Raw genomic sequence first — 16,603 nt, 5'->3', positions numbered from 1 at the left:
AGGCTGTCATGTAGGGTCTTTGGCACCATAACTGTGGTTGACATGATGATCGGGATGGTCATTACTTTTTTTTTTTTTCTGTAAACCCCAAACACAAGAGGTATTAGAACCTATAGTACTTAGTACCGTGCTTGGGTTGGAGGTTGAGAAGTTGAAAGAGGATATTTGTTGCCATTGGACTTGAATTTCTGTAGACTGTAATTTTCAGGAAATACGTATCAAGGAAGGTTGTTCCAGAAAACGGCAGTTGAATGAATAACCCGGGAAGATGAAAAGTTGGTTCTGTGAGTTTGAAGTTGGAGAGTAAATGGATATTGGCTGGTGGTGGCATGGGTTCGGACTGTTTTGAAAGAGAGAGCGAGAATTATAGAAGCCAATTCAGAAGAACAGTGCCCGTGGAAGTAACTATACAACAGGCATGCAGCAGAAACAGTACGTCTATGAGCAGCGAGTGGAGAGACTCTGTTAGAGATGAATCATTAATTAACCTAACTGTCCTCTTCTGAATGAAATCAAGAAGCCTGAGAGAGGTTTTGGGGGCACCACCCCAATGTGGGAACAATATTCCATGGCAGGGGGGATTTGCGATTTATACAGAGTGAGCAGCTGTTTGGAAGAAAAGTAACGCCGAGAGCGAAAGAGAAAACCAAGTTTTTTAGATGCAAAGGAAGCAATATTTGTAATGTGCTTGTGCCAAAAGAGATTAGAAGTCAGGGTAATCCCCAAAAGAGATATATCATTTTGCCTAGAAATCGGAGTGCCACTAAAGATAAGCATAGGAGCAGAAGAATCCTTTTTTGCGAGATATAAGACAAGACTGAGTTTTAGAAGGGTTGAAATGAACTAAGTTGTCTTTGCCCCACTGAAGAATTACCTGAAGATTGGCATTTAAGGAATTGGTAGCAGATTTTCGAGAAATTGAAAATGATTGAGCAGGACAAAGTTTCTCAAAATAGAAAGTGGAATGCAATGTGCTATCATCGGCAAAACTATGGATATGATTTCCAGTCAATGGAAGAAGGTCATTAATATACAAGAGGGTTTGAGACAGGGGGTTTGAGACGAGGGTAGCCTGTGCGGACGTAGCTTATTGCCTCTCCTGGAACAGAGAAGTTTTTTCTGATTTATTTTCTGTTTTATTAGCTTAAATTGGCATATTAACTTATTATCTAGAGTAGCTTTCTATTCCTAGTTACGATACATAGTTTAAAGTTTAACTTAGATAGAGATTTTGGAGGTATTACTTAGTATTGGTAAGGGATATCAAATCCACATGTTACAAGTTGCAGCTCCGTTGAACGAGAGGTTTTTTTTTTTAACCATATTTAGCCGATTTATTAACCAATTGTTATATAAAAAATTATTTTCTGTAAGTAGCTAGTCAGGATCCTTAGTTTATTCTGAATTGAGACAGCGAGATTTGGAAGTTAAACAATACTTAAGTGTCCATAGATTTACCGTTCGTAACTTGCCGCCATTGTTACGCAATACAAAATATCTCGAACTAGATAGCACAAGCTTAGTATAGTTTAGTACATAATATAATATTGTCAATTAATCAATAAATCTATTAATCTTGTTGAACTTCATTACCAATTAAATTGTACTTTTACGACTTAGATTACGTAACATAAATAATTAGCAAAAATAAATAATTAATACTTAACTTGATATGAAAGTTATATAAAGGGATTTCCTAGATAACACTCGATACTGAAACATAAATATAGCGTTAAAACTGTGTTGGGATACAAGTTTAGGGTTTTAATTTTGTACTGAAATTGAAATTTTATTGAAATTAAATCGAAATCATGACTCAGACCAGAGCAGCAAAGCAAAAGGCTGAAGCTAATGGGAGTGCTGTGGCTCAGAGGAGAACTGAGGGGGCCAGTTGCCCTCTGAATCACAGCCTTTTAAAATGCACTATTTGCTTGATGTTTGTGGAGCAGTCAGGTACGGGAAAAGATACTGCCATGGGGGGATGTCTTTGTATGTGCGCGATGTAAGGAGTGTAAGGAAATCAGGCGACAACTCAGCGTTGTTATGGCCCTATATGAGAGCTTGAAGGACAGGGTGGATGCCTGAAAGGATTAAAAGTAAGGGGGCCCATCAAGCTCTCAGCTGCCCACACCAACGCCAGAGCTTGCACTTGGGCGTCGTGCAACACAGCGGCAGCCCCCAAGGCAGAATGCGCTGGTCGCAAAGGAACTAGTAGTTGTTGGTGACTCTATTGCCAGGGAAACGGGAAACATGCTTTGTAAAAAGAATAGGTGGAACAGGACCAGGGTATGTCTGCCAGGGGCAAAAGTTGATGACGTTGCAGAGCGGATATCATCTTTTAAGGGCACAAAAGGTGATATAGTTGTACACGTTGGCACTAATGAATTACTTAACAAGTACAGGTCATTGTTGAAAAAAAGCCGTGAATTAGGGTTGAATTTGAAAGTGTCCGCAATTCTGCCCAGAACGATAGGAGGGAGTATATGATGACAGCCCTGTCGATCAATTTGCCCGGAAAGATTGTGCAAGGCTCAAGGGGGAGAACTTTTTTCAGCCCGGTCTGTAATTGTTAACAGGAGAGACTGCTTCTACAGGGATGGGATACACTTAAATAGAAGGGGTGCAAGAATGTTTGCTGATGCTATCGAGGCAGTGTTAGGTGGGTCGGAAAACTGCAAGATTGGGGGGGATACAAGGATTAATAGATTAACAGTAGCCACTGGCAGAGGTGAAAGTGATTCTTGCACTGCTTCTATTGAAATGAGCAGCAGCTTGGAAAATAAGATGTAGGATATTTCAGAGACTGCTGGGAGTCATTGGGGAACAAGTAAACACATGGGTTGTGTTAGGGCAGCTAAGAAAAAGAACAGGTGCATGTATACTTGCATGTACACCAATGCTAGGAGTTTGGTAAATAAATTTGATGAAATTGTGGTATTGTTCAAAGCATCAAAGGCGGATAGTGTTGGGATGTATGCGACGTGGTGTCACACAGAAGTAATGCAGAACTCGAATTTGGGGAGTACAACATCTACAGAAAGGATAGACAGGATAGCAAGGGGGAGGGGTTATGCTATTAGTTAAGAAACACATAAAATCCAAGGAAGTGAAGCCAGTCGACATCGCTGGACAGTGCAATGTCGTGTCAGTTTGGTGTGACATAAGCATTGGGATATCAAAATTGAGAGTAGGCGGGTGCTATAGGCCTAATGAGTCTGATGAGTATAATAAGAAACTGTACAGTAAATCAGAGAGTGTTATAATGGGGGACTTTAATTTCCCAGATATTGACTGGAATTTGTGGGTTGGTCACTCAGACACAAGCAAGGCTTTTGTGGATTTATTGTATGATTGTTTTCTAAATCAGCATGTTCGGGAGGCAACTAGAGGGAGCAATACTCTAGATTTGATTATCAGTAGTGATTCTTCATGCATTAAGAATCTGCAGATATAGAAACCACTAGGTGGCATTGATCACAGAGTGCTGAAGCGGGATTTACTCAAGGAGGTAACTACCATCAGGGGTAAAGGGAAGGGTTATTGCTTTTGTTAAGGCGATTAGGATGGTCTGAGACAGTCTTTAATTTCTATAGAGTGGGACCAACTGATGATGTTACCAACAGCAAACTCAAAATGGGAAGCATTCAAAGAAATTATCGTGGAAGCTACTAGGCTTTACATACCAACTAAGAAATATTGTTCAAGGTTCAGGCTTAAATGGATGTCAGATGAACTAATGAGATATATGGCAGATAACAAAAATGCATGGGATACATTTAATTAACCTGTGAAAGAGAAGCCTATGATAGATATAAGTTGATCTGTAACCAAGTTACGAAGGAGGTTAGGTAGGCGAAGGCAGATTACGAGAAATCTTTGGCAAGGGATGCAAAGAAAAACAGCAAAGAGTTCTTTACTTATGTAAACTCTAGAAGGAAGGGGATGAATTAGATTGGTCCACTTCATATCGAAGGTTCAACTGTTAATGATCGTGCTCAGGTAGCTAACAAACTAAATGAATATTTTGCATCTACATTCACACATGAGGAGTTATTCAGGAAGGGGAATGCCATAGATTAAGTAAACACCGGCAGTGTGCTAGATGATCTTGTAATAATTGAGAGTAAAGTGGAGGAGAAATTGTTGAAGATAAATATGAGAAAGGCACCTGGGGTGGAAAGGATCTATCCAGATATATTAAAGGAGGCAGCAAAAGAAGTAAGCAATCCGTTAGCCTTAATTATAAGGGCTTTCTTGGACTCAAGGGAGGTACCCGCACACTGTAGATGTGCAAATGTAACCACAAATCACAAAGGAGGATCAAAGGCTGATACAAGTAATTATAGACCTGTGAGTTTAACTTCTGTTCTAGGAAAATTATTGGAACCACTCGTTAAAGAAACACTGCAGGATCATCTTGACAAGAATTCAGTTATAGCTCAGACACAGCATGGATTTGTTAACGGAAGGTCTTGCCTGACCAATTTGATTGGATACTATGATGTAGTCATGAAAGAATTGGATGCAGGGAATAACTTTGATATTATATATTTGGACCTTAGAAAGGCTTTTGATACTGTTGCACATGGAAGACTGCTGCACAAATTGCAGCAGTGTGGCATTGGTGGCGAATTGTCGCTATGGATAGAGAGTGGTAATTAATGGACACTGCTCATCGTGGACTAATGTTATTGGTGGAGTCCCTCAGGGTTCAGTGTTGGGTCCATTGTTGTTTTCTGTATTTATAAATAATATTGATGATGGTATATCAAGCTTAATGTCCAAGTTTGTAGACGATACAAAGGTTGGCAGGGTTGTTAAGAACGCTACTGACGCTATGCTGCTGCCACAGGATCTGGAAAGGTTGAGAAGATGGGCTGAGAGTTGGCAAATGAAGTTTAACATTGACAAATGTAAAGTACTACATATGGGAAACAGCAACGTATCAACTCTGTGGTACTACACTGACAGTGGTAGAGAATGAAAAGGACCTGGGGTAATTGTTCAGGCAGATATGAAGTTCTCTGAGCAGTGCAGACGGGTTGCAAGGTTAGCTCATGGTGTCTTATCAATGACATACAGGAATTTTTCTAGCAGGGATAGGAAGGTGATTATTCCCTTATATAAGGCAATGGTCAGGCCGCGCCTTGAGTACTGTATACAGGTCTGGAAGCCTCATTTCAACAAGGATATAGAGTTGCTGAAACGAATACAGAGAAGGGTAACAAGGCTAGTGAATGGAACGAAGGGTTGCTCTTACCAAGAAAGGCTAAAGTTTTGCAAATTACAGTGTCTGGAGACTAGGCACCGGCGAGGTGATCTGATAGAGGTGTGCAAAGCCTTGAATGGTAGGAGCATGCTCAATACTAATGGGATACTGCCTCTTGCTCAGAATAATCACCTGAGAGGGCATAATTCAAATTGAGGAAATACAGATGTAGGATATACGTGCGGTAATTTGCCTTTAGCCAGCGGGTAATTGGTTGGTGGAACAGACTTTCATCGCTTGTTGTGGATGTCGATAGCCTAAATAAATTTAAGGCTCAGCTGGACAGGCATTTCGGAAGAACGGAGGGGTGAAGTGGAACGGTTTTTTTTTTTTTTTTTTTTCGCTGATGCTGCATAAGCTTGCTTTCTTGCATCATATGCCTCTACTAATGCTAATGCTAAAAAAGGAAAGAGTGGGCAATAGAACTGATTGGGGGACACCGGCTTTAGTGGAAAGTTAGAAGACAGAGAGCCATCTGCCATCACCCTCAGTGAGCGATCAGAGAGAAAACTGGATAACCAATTACTAAAAATAGTTGCAAACCATAAGATGGTAGCTTCTTTAGAAGACATTTACGCCAAACACGATCGAAAGCCTTTGAGATGTCAAGAGCAACTTCTTGTGTTTCCCTAAACCTTTCCATTGAATTAGTACATAAATGGGTAACATAAGCTAGAATATCACCAGTTAGCATTAGCATTAGCATTAATTAATGAAAATACTATCAGGTATTAGCATTAGCATTAGCATTAGCATTAATTAATGAAAATACTATCAGGTATTAGCATTAGCATTAGCATTAGTAGAGGCATTTGATGCAAGAAAGCAAGCTTATGCAGCATCAGCCAAAAAAAAAAAAAAAAACCCACTTCCACTTCACCCCTCTGTTCGTTCAAAATACCTGTCCAGCTGAGCCTTAAACTTATTTAGGCTATCAACTTCCACGACAAGGGATGGAAGTCTGTTCCACCAACCAACCACCCGCTGGCTAAAGGCAAATTTCCGCACGTCTATCCTACATCTGTCTTTCCTCAATTTGAATTTATGCCCTCTCAGGTGATTTTTCTGAGCTAGAGGAAGAATCAAATCAACATTGAGCATGCTTAAACCATTCAAGGCTTTATACACCTCTATCAGATCACCTCGCTGGTGCCTAGTCTCCAGACACTGTAATTTGCAAAACTTAAGCCTTTCTTCGTAAGAGCACCCCTTTGTTCCAATCACTAATCTTGTTGCCCTTCTCTGTGCTCCTTCCAGCAGCTCTACATCCTTCTTGAAATGAGTCCTCCAGACCTGTATACAGTACTCTAGGTGTGGCCTGACCATTGCCTTATACAATGGAATAATCACCTCCTTATCCCTGCTGGAAAAATTCCTGTATATCATTGACAATACTCCATGGGCTACTCTTGCAGCCCGTCTGCACTGCTCAGAGAACTTCATATCTGCCTGCACAACCACCCCCAAGTCCCTTTCATTCTCTACCACTGTCAGTGTAGTACCACAGAGTTGATACGTTGCTCTGGGGTTGCTGTTTCCCATGTGTAGTACTTTACATTTATCAATGTTAAACTTCATTTGCCACCTCTCAGCCCATCTGCTCAACCTTTCCAGATCCTGTTGCAGCAGCATAGTGTCAGTAGTGTCCTTGACAACCCTGCCAACCTTTGTATCGTCTGCAAACTTGGACATTAAGCCCGATATACCATCATCAATATCATTTATAAATACAGTAAACAATAATGGACCCAACACTGAGCCCTGAGGGACTCCACTAATAACATCAGTCCACGATGAGCAGTGTCCATTGATTACCACTCTCTGTCTTCTCCCCCTCAACCACCCCTTTATCCATAGCAGCACTTTGCCTCCAATGTCACACTGCTCCAATTTGTGTAGCAGTCTTCCATGTGCAACAGTATCAAAAGCCTTTCTAAGATCCAAGTATATATCAAAGTTATTCCCTGCATCCAGTTCTTTTGTGACTGCATCATAGTATCCAATCAAGTTGGTCAGGCAAGACTTCCCCTTAACAAAACCATGCTGTGTCTGAGTTTTAACTGAAGTCTTGTCTAAATGATCCTGCAGTGCTTCTTTAACCACCAGTGCCTCCATTAATTTTCCTGGAACAGAAGTTAAGCTCACAGGTCTATAATTACTTGTGTCAGCCTTTGATCCTCCTTTGTGAATTGGGGTCACATTTGCACATTTCCAGTCTATGGATACCTCCCCTGAGTCCAAGGAAGCTCTCATAATTATGGCTAAGGGTTTGCTTACTTCCTTTGCTGCCTCCTTTAATATAACTGGATAGATCCCATCCACCCCGGGTGCCTTTCTTGTGTTTATCTTCAATAGTTTCTCCTCCACTTTACTCCCAGTTATTTCAAGATTCTGTAGCTTACTGCTAGAGTTGAATACACCTCTGGCATTCCCCTCGCTGAATAACTCCTCATGTGTGAATGTCGATTCAAAATATTCATTTAGTTTGTTAGCTACCTGAGCAGGATCATCAACAGTTGACCCATCAATATCAAGTGGACCAATCTGATTCATCCCCTTCCTTCTAGAGTTTACATAAGTAAAGAACTCTTTGCTGTTTTTCTTTGCATCCCTTGCCAAGGATTTCTCGTAATCTGCCTTCGCCTGCCTAACCTCCTTTGTAACTTCGTTGCATATCAACTTGTATCTGTCATAGGCTTCTGTGTCACGTGTTAAAAATCTGTGCTTCTGAACTTACTCCTATTCTTTGCCGCCATTTTTCACTTTTTTATTCCAAAGGTGTTTTGCCTTCTGCTCGGAAATTTGCTTATATCCAGCCATTTCCTAAATAGGGCGACAAATCCCTCCCATCCAATTATCGTCCGATTGCAATTATTTTTACTCTTTCTAAAGTAATGGAGAAATCAATTAACTGCAAGTTGATTGACACTGACGACTATCCATATTGGCAATCATTGATCAGACGGAAGGTTTCTAGGTAGTTTAAGAGTTGGCAGTTAATTGATTTCTCCATTACTTTAGAAAGACTAAAAGTAATTGCAATCGGACGATAATTGGATGGGAGGGATTTGTCGCCCTTTTTAGGAACTGGCTGGATATGAGCAAATTTCCAAGCCGAAGGCAAAACACATTTGGAATAAAAAAGTAAAAAATGGCAGCAAAGAATAGGAGTAAGTTCAGAAGCACAGATTTTGAGAACAAGTGGAGAAATACTATCGGGACCTGGAGCTTTCTTAGCATCAAGATTCGACAAAATCCTTTTGACGGAAGACCACAGGAGGCATTGAAGGGAGTGTTTTGGTGGTGGGAGGCGATTTACCAAGATCATTATTACATGATTTGGAAGAAAAATGGGATGCTAGCAGGTAAGCTTTATCCTTGGCTGAAGTGACAATAGAACCGTCTAGTTTGGACAGAGGTGGGAGCAGAGATGGGCAAAAGTTGTGGACAATAGCTTTGGCAAGAGACCAAAATGATCGGCTACCATTAGGGTAAGAAGCAAGTTTTCTACTCTTAACTTGTTCAAACTAAAGTTTGGACTGATTAATAACTACTTTACAATTGTTGCGAGCTTTGATATAACAGAAAATGAGACTTAAGAATTAGAAACAAGCCAATTACGATATGCAACATTCTTCTCTGGAACAGCCTTAACACATTTATTGGAAATCCAAGGTTTAGATAAAGGACGAGATTTTAAAGTGGAGTGTGGGATAAAGGATTCCATTCCTGCAAGAATAATTTCACTGACATGATCGGAGCAAACGTTGACATCAGAAATTTTAAAACAGTAATCCGACCAAGGAAAAGAAGAAAATAAATCTCGCAGGTCATCCCATTTTGCATTCTTGTAATGCCAAACACCACGAGGTTGGGAATTGCCATGAGATTAAGGCTGCATTGGAGAAGAGACAATCACCAAGTTGTGATCTGAAGTGCCTAAACGACCTCTCACTTCCGCCATGTACTTAGAAGGGTTGTTTGTGAGAAAAAGATCAAGCGTGGTGGCTGTATTATTAGGATTGTCCGGTATTCTTGTAGGCAAATAAACAATCTGTGCAAGGTCATTAGTAATTTCAAAAGCCTCAGCATCTCGACCAGCTGGTCGGTGTGAGTAGAAAATGGAAGCCAGCTGGAGTTGTGAACATTAAAATCACCAAGGGAAATTACGTGGCTGTTAGGAAAGTTGGACTGGAGAAAGTTAAGTTGCAAATAGGAAGTCAAAGAGCTCCAAGGGTTCAGTGGAGTTGGGAAAACGGTAGAGACAACAGATGAATTTGACACAATGATTTAGAGAGATTTTAAGCAAGAGAAAATCAAAGAGAGGAGATTCCAAATTACCATGTCTCTGAAAGCTACTTGTTGCATATCCCACATCTCTTTGATTTCCTGTCTTAGGTGCGTGTACTTCTTGATTTTTCCCCCATGGGTTTTCTGCAGGTTGCCTGTGTTGGGTACTGCTACGTCAATCAGATTGGTGACCTTTTTCTTCTTGTCCACGAGGGTTATGTCCGGTCTGTTTTGCGGGATTGTCCTATCTGGTATTATGGCGCGGTTCCAGTACAGCTTGTGGGTTGGGGTCTGTAGGAATGCCTGGGGTTACTACCTGTAGTACGGTACATTTTCTTCGACCAGCTAGTATTTCCTTGCTAGCTTCTGATGTAATATCCTAGTTACCTGGTGGTGTCTATGAGTGTACTCAATCTGGGTGATCACCTTGCATCCCGCAGTGATGTGTTAGATCGTTTCTGAGGCTAGGTGGCATTGTCGACATGTGTCATCACCAGGTACTATAGAAAATACTTTGGCAATGTATTTTCTATAGTACCTAGTTTTGATTACCTGGTCTTAGATGGCGAGCATGAATCCTTCAGTCTCGGGGAAGAACGTCCCGCTCGTATGCCATGCACTGGAAGCAATTGTATCTTTGTGATCTTGATGGAGTTCATTGTAGTGTCTGCCATTGAGTGTCTTCTCTGCCCATCTGTCTAGCTTCGTTTGTACATACTGGTTGGGGAGGAACTCATGGCTTAGGTTGAGTGTGGTGTACCGTTTGGCTATCTTCCTTATAGTCTGCTGGAGTGCTGTTGTGTGTTTCTGGAAATAATCCTTCAGGTTAACTATCATTGTTTTCTGTTGCTCTATCAGGTCTATCAGGCCCCTTCGTCCTTCCCGGGCAATTGTCAGTCTCCCCACTGCAGATTTCGGGTGGTGTTGGCGGCTCTTGGTCATCATTGTCCTTTTTCTTTCTTATGATATCCTCCAGCTCAGTGTTAGTCCAAACTATGACCCCCAAGGTGTGTGTTAGCACTGACTTTAACTATTTTCCCTGAGTTTAGCTTTGCTTTCAGCAGGCTTCTGACTCTCTATTGATATTTTTCGGTCAGGCAGGCCTTAATTTCCTTGTGCTGTAACTGCTGAGCCTGCATCATCCCCAAGTATTTGTAGGCCTCTCCCTAAGCCAAATCTTCGATCTCTTTACCGCTCTGCATCTGGCAGTTTCGGTTGACTAATTTTTCCTGACGCATTCCGTGCGTCTTGCATTTGTCTAGACCAAATTCCATCCTAATATCATTGCTGAGTTCTTCGGTGATCTGAAATAGTTGCTGAAGCGTCTCGGTACCCGTATAATCATCCGTGTACATCAGGTGGGTGAGGGTGTACAGATTCTTCCTTCCTTCTTTGAGATTATATCCGTTCTTGCTATTGTTGAGCATGGTAGATAGCGGGTTAAGAGCTAGCCAGAACCACAATGGGCTCAGGGAATCTCCCTGAAAGATTCCTCTCCTGTTGGGGATGGGCCTGGTTGTGATGTTTTCCACCTTGATAACTATCAATTTCGCCATCGTTTCTCCTAGTAAGTTTGTCACTATTGGATTGAATTTGTAGATGTTCAGCGCCTCTATTAGCCAGCTATGAGGGACGGAGTCGAAAGACGCGGTAATCGATGTAGGCTGTGGTTGTGACACTTCTTGAAAGCTTGCTCCATAACCATGGCATTTAAGGTAAATTGCTCTTTGCATCCTTTGCTCAGCCGCGTGCATCCTTTCTGCTGTTCGGCCATTATGTTCTGGCTCTCCAAGTGGTCTGATATCTTCCTGGTTATGCAGCTTCTCAGGATCTTGTACATTGTTGTGAGGAAGGTGATTGGCCTATATTTTGCCAGGTTTCTTGTATCTTCTTCTTCTTTCGGCTTCAGTTATGTGATTCTTTGAGTGAGAAACTTCTGGATTGTCTATGGGTGCCTTATAATTCGGATGAACTGTTCTGCCAGCTGCTTGTGTGTGTGCAAGTGTGCTTCTTTTACCAATAGTTGTGGACGTTATCTATTCCTGGAGTTCGCCAGTTGTGAGAGTTCTTGATCCCCTGTTTTACTTTTTCTTCCGGAAACTCCTACCCTCTCATTTCTTGTACGTCGTTGGTTTTCTTCCGTTCTAGTTCTATCCAGGGGGCTCGGCTGTTATATCTTACTTCCGTGCTCGGTATGTTTCCCCAGATCTCCTCAATCGTCTTCTGCTTAGGTGGTCCGTTCCCTTCTTTCCCGTCTTCTCCGAGACAATTGTAGAAGCCTCTTTAGTCCTCATCGAATATTCGGTTGTTTATTTTCCTCTGGGAGCTCTCTTTCTATCAGCGTAGTCTCTTGCTGAGTGCAAGGAGGTTCTGCTTTAATGTGTCCAAGTACTCCCCTATTCTGGGATTTTTTTTTGTTTCATGTTTGCTGTGGACGCTGTCTTTGGTACGAAACCAACATTTAAGGTATGAAAAAGATATTAATCGTAGTTGCCCAACTGGTTCTGTTTTAGGTCCCATATTGTGGAATCTTGTTTTAAACCAGTGGTTGAGTAGATCCACAGCTTACTGCTATAAGGTGCTTATGCAGTTGATTTGGCTTTTTGCGTAACTAGAAAGTCAAGGGCAGTTTTAGAAAGTAGGTTAGACATAATTATCCCGGATTTAATCAAGTCGGCTGAATTAAACAAATTAAAGATCTCTTCCATTAAAGCAGTTATGATGTTATTAAAAGGAAAGCTGAATTACAATAGACCACCTAGATTAAAAACAAATGGTAAACAGATTCCATTAGTTTCTCAAGTTAAATACCTAGGAGTAATTGTTGATTATAAATTGCAATTTACACCGCATTTAGATTCCCTGAGTTCTAAGGTTAAAAATTATACCGCTTCCGTTATTAGGTTAACTAGAAATGATTGGGGTTTAGGTAAGAAGGTTATACATTTATATTATAATACTATTTTATACCAATAGGGTAAAATTTAAGCAGAAATTATTCTCTACAAAGAGTTATGTTACTAACTATGTTACGGGCATATAAGACGGTGTCGACCAAAGCATTGTAAGTTTTAGCTGGGGTGATGCCTTTGGATTTAGTTCTTGTATATAGATTATTCTGTTATTATTTACGTAAGGGAAGTCAAATAATTTTTTGGGTATTACTGTAAATCCATCGTTAACGATTACAGAAAACAAGAGGGATATATTATCTAAATTAGTTAATTTATGGCAGGAGCGTTGGGACTTAAGTGTAACTGGTAGGACAACATATTCTTTTATTTCTAGTGTACAATTTAATTATAAGAATAAATTAAAAGAGTGGTTTTATCCTTGTAAGGAGGGTTCATACATACTTACAGGACATGGTTCACTGACAGCGATTTTACATCAGTTAGGATTAAAAGATGAGCCCTACTGTGTTTGTGGCATGGTAGAGTCATGGGATCATGTGTTATACGATTGTAATTTGTATAAGTTCAGATGTGAGCTGATACATCTGGTGGAAAATTTTGGCAGGGGAATCAGGCAGTGTTGTCTTCAGCTGCTAATTATGATGCATTACAGCATTTTTATAGAATGGTTTTTAGAAAGAGGAGGTTGTTGTCAGTTAGTACTATTACTGAATAATTGCATTAATTACGTTACTAATATGTTTATATTAATTATTCCTGGACATTCCCCCGCTGGCTTCCTGTGGATTCAGGTTGCGGGATGATATCCCGTATTTGGGAGTTACCTCCTGGGGTGTGTGTATATCTATATGTATGTGTGTGTATGTGTATATATATATTTTTTTTTATTTCATTTTTTTAAATTTTTTTTATTTATTTATTATTTTATTTTATTTTTTATTTCATTTATTTATTTTATTTCATTTATTTTTTAATTAATTTATTCATTTTTTATTTATTTTTTTATTTCATTTTTTTAAATTTTTTTTTATTTATTTATTATTTTATTTTATTTATTCTTTTTATTTCATTCATTTATTTTATTTCATTTATTTTTTAATTAATTTATTCATTTTTTATTTATTTATTTTATTTTATTTATTTATTTTTTTTTTTTTTTTGTTTGCGACCTCCCAGGAGTGGGATGCTGGCACCCACTAGCCTTGCACTTCACCAAGGGTGCGGGAGTTAGGTACATATCGTAAAGTCTGTGAGTAGGACAGTAAGAAAGAATTCCTCGACCAACAGTAATAGCAATAATAATAATAGTAACCGGACACAACCAATCACCCCATGCACTTGGTACCAGTACCCATCATGGGATGAAAAAAATTCCACAAAGGAGAAAAAGTTTTTATATTAATAAAAACTACACGATACCTATAATCAGATGATCGAAGAATACCCTAACACCCACAAGCAGAAACTCTTGGCACTCAGAAAGAGACTTTACTGTTAGAGAAAGAGTGTCCAAAGGAAAACACGCAATGGGATATTAATGAATACCAGAGAGCCTTCAGCAGGAAAATCGGACAAGTGTAGAAGGAAGGCAAAAGATTCCCCAATCAGAAGGCGCTTGAGATGTTCTGGTGTTGTGGATCAGTAAAGTAAGCCACAAGAGCTGTACCCCATGAACAGATCTGGAACGGTAGAAAAAGGATGTACAAGAATGGGAGATTTTTTTTTATGTAAACCCCAAACACAAGAGGTATTAGAACCTATAGTACTTAGTAGCGTGCTTGGGTTGGAGGTTGAGAAGTTGAAAGAGGATATTTGTTAACATTGGACTTGAACTTCTGTAGACTGTAATTTTCAGAAAATACGTATGAAGGAAGGTTGTTCCAGAAAACGGCAGTTGAATGAATAAACGAGGAAGATGAAAGTTGGTTCTGTGAGTTTGAAGTTGGACAGTAAATGGATGTTGGCTGGTGGCGGCATGTGTTCGTACTGTTTTGAAAGAGAGAGCGGGAATTATAGAAGCCAATTCAGAAGAACAGTGCCCATGGAAGTATCTGTAGAAGAGGCATGCAGCAGAAAGAGTGAGACAGCGAGTGGAGAGACTTTGTTACAGATGAATCATTAAATAACCTAACTGCCCTCTTCTGAATGGAATCAAGAAGCCTGAGAGAGGTTTTGGGGCACCACCCTAGATGTGGGAACAATATTCCATAGTAGGGCGGATTTGCGATTTATACAGAGCGAGCAGCTGTTTGGAAGAAACGTAACGCCGAGAGCGAAAGAGAAAACCAATTTTTTAGATGCAGAGGAAGCAATATTTGTAATGTGCTTGTGCCAAAAGAGATTAGAAGTCAGAGTAATTCCCAAAAGATATTATTTTGCCTAGAAATCGGAGTGTCACTAAAGATAAGCAGAGGGGCAGAAGAATCCTTTTTGCGAGATATAAGGCAAGACTGAGTTTTAGAAGGGTTGAAATCAACAAAGTTGTCTTTGCCCCACTGGAGAATTACCTGAAAATCGGCATTTAAGGAATTGGTAGCAGATTTTCGAGAAGTTGAAGCTGATTGAGCAGGACAAGGTTTCTCAAAATGGAAAGTGGAATGCAATGAGCTATCATCGGCAAAACTATCGATAGGATTTCCAGTCAATGGAAGAAGGTCATTAATATACAAAAGGAAAAGAGTGGGAGAAAGAACTGAACCTTGGGGGACACCACTATTAGTGGAGACGTTAGAAGACAGAGAGCCATCTACCATCACCCTCAGTGAGCGAACAGAGAGAAAACTGGATAACCAATTACTAAAAACAGTTGGAAAACCATAAAATGGAAGCTTGTTTAGAAGACCTTTATGCCAAACACGATCGAAAGCCTTTGAGATGTCAAGAGCAACTACTTGTGTTTCACCGAACCTTTCCATTGAATTAGTCCATAAAGGGGTAACAAAAGCCACAATATCACCAGTGGATCGACACTGACGGAATCAATACTGGCGATCGTTGATCAGACGGAAGGTTTCTAGGTAGTTTAAGAGTTGGCGGTTAATTGATTTCTCCATTACTTTAGAAAGAGTAGAAGTAATTGCAATGGGACGATAATTGGATGGGAGGGATTTGTCACCCTTTTTAGGAACTGGCTGGATATGAGAAAATTTCCAAGCAGAAGTAAAAACACCTTTGGAATAAGAAAGTTAAAAAATTCGGCAAAGAATAGGAGTAAGTTGAGGAGTACAGGTTTTGAGAACAAGTGGAGAAATGCCATCAGGACCTTGAGCTTTCTTAGCATCAAGATTCGTCAAAATCCTTCTGACATTCTTTTGACGGAAGACCACAGGAGGTATTGAATGGAGTGTGTTGGGAATGGTGGGAGGTGTTTTACCAAGATCATTAATACATGAGTTGGAAGAAAAATGGGATGCTAGCAGATCAGCTTTATCCTTGGCTGAAGTGACAACAGAACCAACAGAAGTGACTGCTCCCACCTCTGTCCAATCTAGTTTGAGGTGGGAGCAGAGATGGGCAAAAACTGCGGCCAATAGCTTTGGCAAGAGACCAGAATGCTCGTCTACCATTAGGGCAAGAAGCAAGTTTTCTACTCTTAGCCTATTCAAACTCTAGTTTGGACTGATTAATAACTGCTTAAAATTGTTGCCAACTTTGGTGTACGCAGAAAATGAAACTGAACAATTAGAAACAAGCCAATTACGATATGCAACATTCTTCTCTTGAACAGCCTTAGCACATTTATTGGAAAACCAAGGTTTAGATAAAGGACGAGATTTTAAAGTGGAGTGTGGGATAAAGGATTCCATTCCTACAAGAATAATTTCTCTCACACGATCTGAGCAAACGTTGACATCAGGAGTTTTGAAACAGTAATCCGACCAAGGAAAAGAAGAAAATAAGTCTCGCAGGTCATCCCATTTTGCATTCTTGTATTGCCAAACAACACAAATTTGGGAATAGCCATGAGATAAAGGTTCCATTGGAGAAGAGACAATCACCAAATTGTGATCTGAAGTGCTTAAAGGACCTCTCCCTTCGACCGTGTCGAAGATTTCGGAAGGAAGATGTGCAACCGTTGATCAGGAATTCCCACAACTAGAGAAAACCAGGAATAGATAACATTTCTAGC

Source organism: Mastigoproctus giganteus, chromosome 6 (genome assembly GCF_048544385.1).
Source record: "Mastigoproctus giganteus isolate SK-2022 chromosome 6, ASM4854438v1, whole genome shotgun sequence".
Classification (NCBI taxonomy): domain Eukaryota; kingdom Metazoa; phylum Arthropoda; class Arachnida; order Uropygi; family Thelyphonidae; genus Mastigoproctus; species Mastigoproctus giganteus.
This window is presented reverse-complemented; position numbering follows the sequence as displayed.